This window comes from Sorex araneus, chromosome 2 (genome assembly GCF_027595985.1).
Source record: "Sorex araneus isolate mSorAra2 chromosome 2, mSorAra2.pri, whole genome shotgun sequence".
In the NCBI taxonomy this organism is placed as follows: Eukaryota; Metazoa; Chordata; class Mammalia; order Eulipotyphla; family Soricidae; genus Sorex; species Sorex araneus.
In genome coordinates, this window is record NC_073303.1 from 202,078,942 (window position 1) to 202,084,763 (window position 5,822).

Below are 5,822 nucleotides of genomic sequence, written 5' to 3' on the forward strand. Positions count from 1 at the left end.
TGAGATTCGAGGGGTCGGCGGGGGTTGGTGGGGGGCTGGAGACTGCTCTCATGAAGGAGTCCACTACAGGAAGCAGCACCCCTCGGCAAGCTAGGCACGTAGTGGAGCCCAGGAAAGAAGGCCCGGCCAGCAGCTGGAGAGAGGATGGCGGGCAAGGTGCTTGCCCTGCACACAGCCAACCCGGGCTCAGTCCCACGTGGTCCCCCGGTCACCACCAGAAGTGATTCCTGAGTGCAGAGCCGAGAGTAACCCATGAGCATTGCTGGGTCCGGCCCCAAAAGTAAAACAAGAACCACAGCCGAGAAAATCAGTGAAGATCGAACAGGGGGTCATGAGGGGAAGACGGAGCGCTGAAAGCAAAACCTGTGGTTTGTGACGAGCGGTGGTGGGGGTTGACAGGGGGAAGAAATGATGGGAAAAGTGGGCGCCCAAAGACAGTACGGTGGGCAGGACGCTTACCTTGCACATGCACAACCTAGGTTTGATCCCTGGTGCCCCATACGGGGCCCTGGGTGCCACCAGGACTGATCCCTGAGTTAGAGCCAGGAGGACGCTCTGACCACCACTGGGTGTGGACCCTCCAAAAGAAAAGGTGGGGGGCAGACACTGGTAAGATTGCCATGTAGGCCGTGGGAGATGCAGAAAGTTCCCCTGTGCCAGGGAGCTATAAAACGCGTAGAAAGTCGACCACTGGCACTCTGAGACCTGAGCCAGCTGCAGCGATGCCACCATGGGGTTCTGGCCAGAGGGGCTTCCTGCAGTGGGGCTCGAGGCTGGGAAGAGGCAGATTTGGAGGTCACCAACCGCCCTAAGGCTCCGCACTGTGACTGGTGGCCCAGGGCAGTGCCACAGAGCCCACTAGCAGAGCAGTCGCCAGGGTGAGCGTTTGCTTCCACCCTAATCTCTTTTGTTTTGGGCCACACTGGGTGATGCTCAGGGGTTACTCGGGGCTCAGCACTCAGGAAGTACTCCTGGCCGTGCTCCGGGGACCATCTGGGATGCCAGGGATGGAACCTGGATTGGCTGTGAGCAGGGCAAATGCCCCCCTGCTGTAACTATGGCTCGAACCCTGCATCTGTCCCATAAAAAAAGAGGTCGTGACAGGCTAGGGAATAAGCAGTCTAAATCCCTTCACTTCTTTTTCTCTTTTAAGGTGGTTCTGGATTTCTTTCCTAGCCCCCTCCTCCCTCCCTTATTTTGTTTGGGGCCACACCCTGTGGCACTCAGGGAATCACTCCTGGCGGGGCCTGGAGGACCCTATGCAGCACGGGGAAGTGAGCCCAGAGGCTGGCCTCCACCCTGAACTATATCCCTGGCTCTAGCAGTTTCGACGGGGCCAGCCCTATTTTCACCCAAGGCTGCCAAGGGATCTAGTGTTCCATTCTGAGGCTCTTGGCGAGGTGCCCGGGCAAAGCGGGCCCCTTGTTTTATTTTTTTTTAGCCTTTTGGGTCGACTTGGCGATGCTCAGGGGGTTATCCTGGCTCTGCACTCAGGAATCCCCTCTGGAGGTGCTGGGGGGACCCAACCCTGGCGGGCCGCGTGCAAGGCAAACGCCCTCCCCGCTGTGCTCCGGCTAGCAAGCCCAGGGTCCCCTCGCTTGACGGGGGTCCGCACACGCCGGGGGTTCTGCTCTGCGGAAAGGCTGAGGCTCGCACGGCTGGCGGCGGGGGCGGGGCGGGGTGGGCTCGGCGGGGCCGGCGGGGTGGGCGCTGCGAGGGGGCGGTCCCGGCGGCGCGGGGCGGCGCGGGCGCTCACGGTTCGGTCTCTCGGGGGTCCGTCGTGCGCGGGGCGCGGGGCGCGGTGGGGGCTCGCCAGCCTCGGGGCGGGTTTCCGGCCCCGTGAGCTCTGCGGAGTACCCTCGAGCAAAGACGGGGTGGGAGGCACAAGGCTTTCCGCTCACGCGTGACCGGGAGGGCGGCGGGGCCTGGGAACGCGCGGCGCGGCCCCACGGCGGGGAGGAGGCCCGGCCGGGCCCGGGCTACGTCACCGACTCCGGCCACGGCGTGACCCGGGCGCAGCCCAGGGCCCGCAGCGCCGGGCAGAAAGGAGGGTCCGGCCGCGGCGGCGCCCCGGAGGCGGTTACCTGCTCCGCGCCGCTCCGAGGCAGCGCCAACGCCTCAGCTTCCGGCGTGGGGCGCGTCGCCATGGACACCGGCGCGCGGCGCCTCCTGGGATTGGCCGGCGGGGGCGGGGCCGGAGAGGCGGCGCGCCTGCGCACTCCGACGCGTCCTGTGGGGGAGCGGGACCAGAGAGGTGAAGCGCGTGCGCACTTTGACGCGTTTTGTGTGGGGGCGGGCACAGAGGGGGGCGACGCGCGTGCGCACTGAGGCGCGCCCGTGGGAGGCGGGGCCCAGGTTGATGCTGATTTTCCACCTCGGTCCGGTTGTAGACCCAGGTCCCCGAGAATGGGGAGTGGTGGGGGGTGTAGACGCCAGGCCCGGGGAATGGGGAGAGCCGGCGGGTGTAGACGCCTGGCCCCCGTAAAGGGGAGTGGTCGGGGGTGTAGACCCTAAGCTCCCAGGAATGGGGAAATGTTGGCGGGTGTAGACGCCAGACCCCCGGGAATAGGGAAGGTTGTCGGGTGTAGACGTCTGGTCCCCGGAAATGGGGAGAGCTGGCGGGTGTAGACTCCAGGTCCCTAGGAATGGGGAGTGCTGGGGGGGGTGTAGACCCCCGGGAATGGGGAGAGCTGGCGGGTGTAGACCCCAGGCCCCTAGGAATGGGGAGTGCCGGCGGTTGTAGACGTCAGGCTCTCGGGAATAGGGAGAGCAGGCGGGTGTAGACACGCCCGGTTCATAGGAAGGGAGAGGATCCTGGCAGGGAGGTGGAGGTGCCAGGCTCGCCGGGTAAGCCGGTTGCACTCGGCAGGTGTAGACAGATGTAGCTGTCAGGTCCCGGGGAAGGGCGGGCTGAGCCTTTGTCAGGACCGGTTTGGGTGGTGAATGGAAGCCGGCCCCAGAGCAGCGCGGGGTGTGGAAGAGAATTCAGAATGCCCTGGGAAAGGACCAGACAAAGGGGCTTCTCTGGGGCGGGCTTGCTGGCCCCAGCGACCCCTGGGCTTGGCTCACGGACACCCTTACTGGCTCCTTCCTCCGTTCCCCACGCCCACTGTTGCAGTGAGGGGTGTAGCCCAGTCTCTGGGGTCGCCCCTGCTCTGCAGGGTAGAATTCCTGCGCGTGGGTGTGTTGGCTCCCTCAAATTTTCCCAAGGCTCTTGAAAGGTCACCTTTCAGCTCCTTGGGGTTTCACCTTATTTCCTTGACATAAAATAGGTAAAAAAATGGATATTTTTACTTTTCTCACAGTTTGGATTATTGGGAAGGTTAGATGTTGTGATTAGTTTTGGGGGCTACGATGGAGGTGTGGCTCACACTGGCCGTGTTCAGGGCTCCCGGGACCAGAGTGGGTGCACGGATCAGAACTGGGTCTGTCACGTGCAAGCCAAGTGCCCTACACACTGCTTCACACGCACACGTACGTGTGTATGTATGTTTGGTTTTGGGGCGACATCGATAGTACTCAGGGGTTTCTCCTGGCTGCACCCAGGAATTGTGCCCAGGGGATCGTATAGGACGCTGGGGATCAAGCCGGGGTCAGCCAGTGCAAGGCAAATGCCCTACATGCTGTACGATCTCTCTGGCCTGAGCCACTTTTTTTTTTTTTTTTTTTTTTGCGTCACACCTGGCGATGCACAAGGGTCACTCCTGGCTCTGCACTCAGGAATTACCCCTGGCGGTGCTCAGGGGACCATATGGGATGCTGGGAATCGAACCCGGGTCGGCCGCGTGCAAGGCAAACGCCCTACCCGCTGTGCTATCACTCCAGCCCCTGGCCTGAGCCACTTTTTATTTTTTCTTCTGTTATGTTTTGGGGCCACACCCAAGGGTGCTCTGGCGTCACTCTTGGCAGTGCTCGGGGAGCCCTGTAGTGCTGGGGATGTAACCCAGGCCTGTGTGCCAGCCATGTCCCCAGTCATTTGAGCCCTCTCCCCAGTCCTTGCCTTTAGAGTTGGCCTAAATGGGCCCGTGGGCATCTTCAAGCCGATTCACCTGTTCGGGCACCCTTGGGATCCCCGCTCTCAGTTTTGCTGGCTGTTGCTGCTCTGGCTTTCAGCATAAAGGTCGCGGTGAGCTGGGCAGCAGTATGGGGGTAGGGACATCAGACAGTGTCACCCTAGGCTGGACACTTGTGGGAAGACAGCTTTGCTCAAGACACAGCTGTTTTAATTTTTATATTTTGGTGACAGTACAGCAGGGAGGGGCCGGAGTGATAGCACAGCTGTTGGGCGTTCGCCTTTCACGCGGCCGACCCGTGTTCAATTCCTCCGCCCCTCTCGGAGAGCCCGGCAAGCTACCGAGAGTATGGAGCCCGCACGGCAGAGCCTGGCAAGCTACCCGTGCGTATTGGATATGCCAAAAACAGTAACAATAAGTCTCTCAATGAGAGACGTTACTGGTGCCCGCTCAAACAGCAGGGAGGGCGCTTTCCTTGCAGGAGGCCCACCAGGGTTCGATTTCCATCATCCCTGGTGGTCCCTGCTATTCTGCCAGCAGTAACCCCTGAGCATTGCCAGGTGTGACCCAAAATCAAACAGGAAAAAAGATATGAGGGGAGAGAAAGAGAAGTTTGTGTTTGAGAGACAACATGGGTGGAAACGAGCGAGCACAGGACAGACAAGCTGGTGTTCAGGGGCGGGAAGGGGGATGAGAGGCTGAGGCCGCAGGTGTAAAGGAACAGCTGCCCGCGGCCCAGGCCAGCCTGGCTGACTCCGCAGCGAGCCCCTCCCCGGTAGGTTGGCCTGTGGTACACAGCGATGCAGAGCAGGTGCGTGCTACTCGGGAAATGCCACCGGTGAACCACCCTCAGGGAGCCGGGTTGCCGTAGACTTCAATTTGTAAAAAATTTGCAGTAGGGGCTGGAGTGATAGCACAGCAGGTAGGGCGTTTGCCTTGCACGAGGCCGACCCGGGTTCGACTCCCAGCATCCCAAATGGTCCCCTGAGCACCGCCAGGAGTGATTACTGAGTGCAAAGAGAGGAGTCACCCCTGAGCATCGCTGGGTGTGACCCAGCAAGAAAAAAAAAATTGCAGTAGTTGTGAAGTGCCTAAAGAAGATTCACCTGACTCCTGTGGGCAAGGATGGAGAGAGCAGAACTTGAACCCTTGCCTGCTTTGGCCTGCTGCCCTCCACCCCTCACGGCCACATTTTCTTCTCGGTTCTTTTTCTATAAAAAAAAACAAACCCTGGCTTTTGTCCCTCCTCGAAATGCTATTTGTGTTATAGTGACTCTATGCTCTCCTGATTCTTTGTTCTTTGTTTCTCTACTTTTTACAAATGATCTGATTTTTTTTTTCTTTTTGGGTCACATCCGGCGATGCACAGGGGTTGCTCCTGGCTCATGCACTCAGCAATTGCCCCTGGTGGTGCATGGGGGACCATATGGGATGCTGGGACTCAACCTGGGTCGGCCCCGTGCAAGGCAAACACCCTACCTGCTGTACTATCGCTCCAGCCCCCCAACTTGAATTTTTAGGCTAAAAATCCTCAATATCATCTGTAAAGGTTGTACTTCCAAATAAAATGTCACATTCTGAGTTTTTGGGTGGGCAAGGATTTGGGGGCACTATTCAATCCCCTGTACTTACTCTGGGTCACCTTTTTTCATTACACTTACTAAAAATGTGCCTTTAGGGCCAGAGTGACAGGGGTAGGACACTTTCCTTGCACATGACTGACCCGGAGTTGATCCCTGGTACCACATACGGCTCCCCAAGCCCCCAGGAGCGATCCTTGGGCTCAGAGTTGGGAGTACAGGCGTGAGC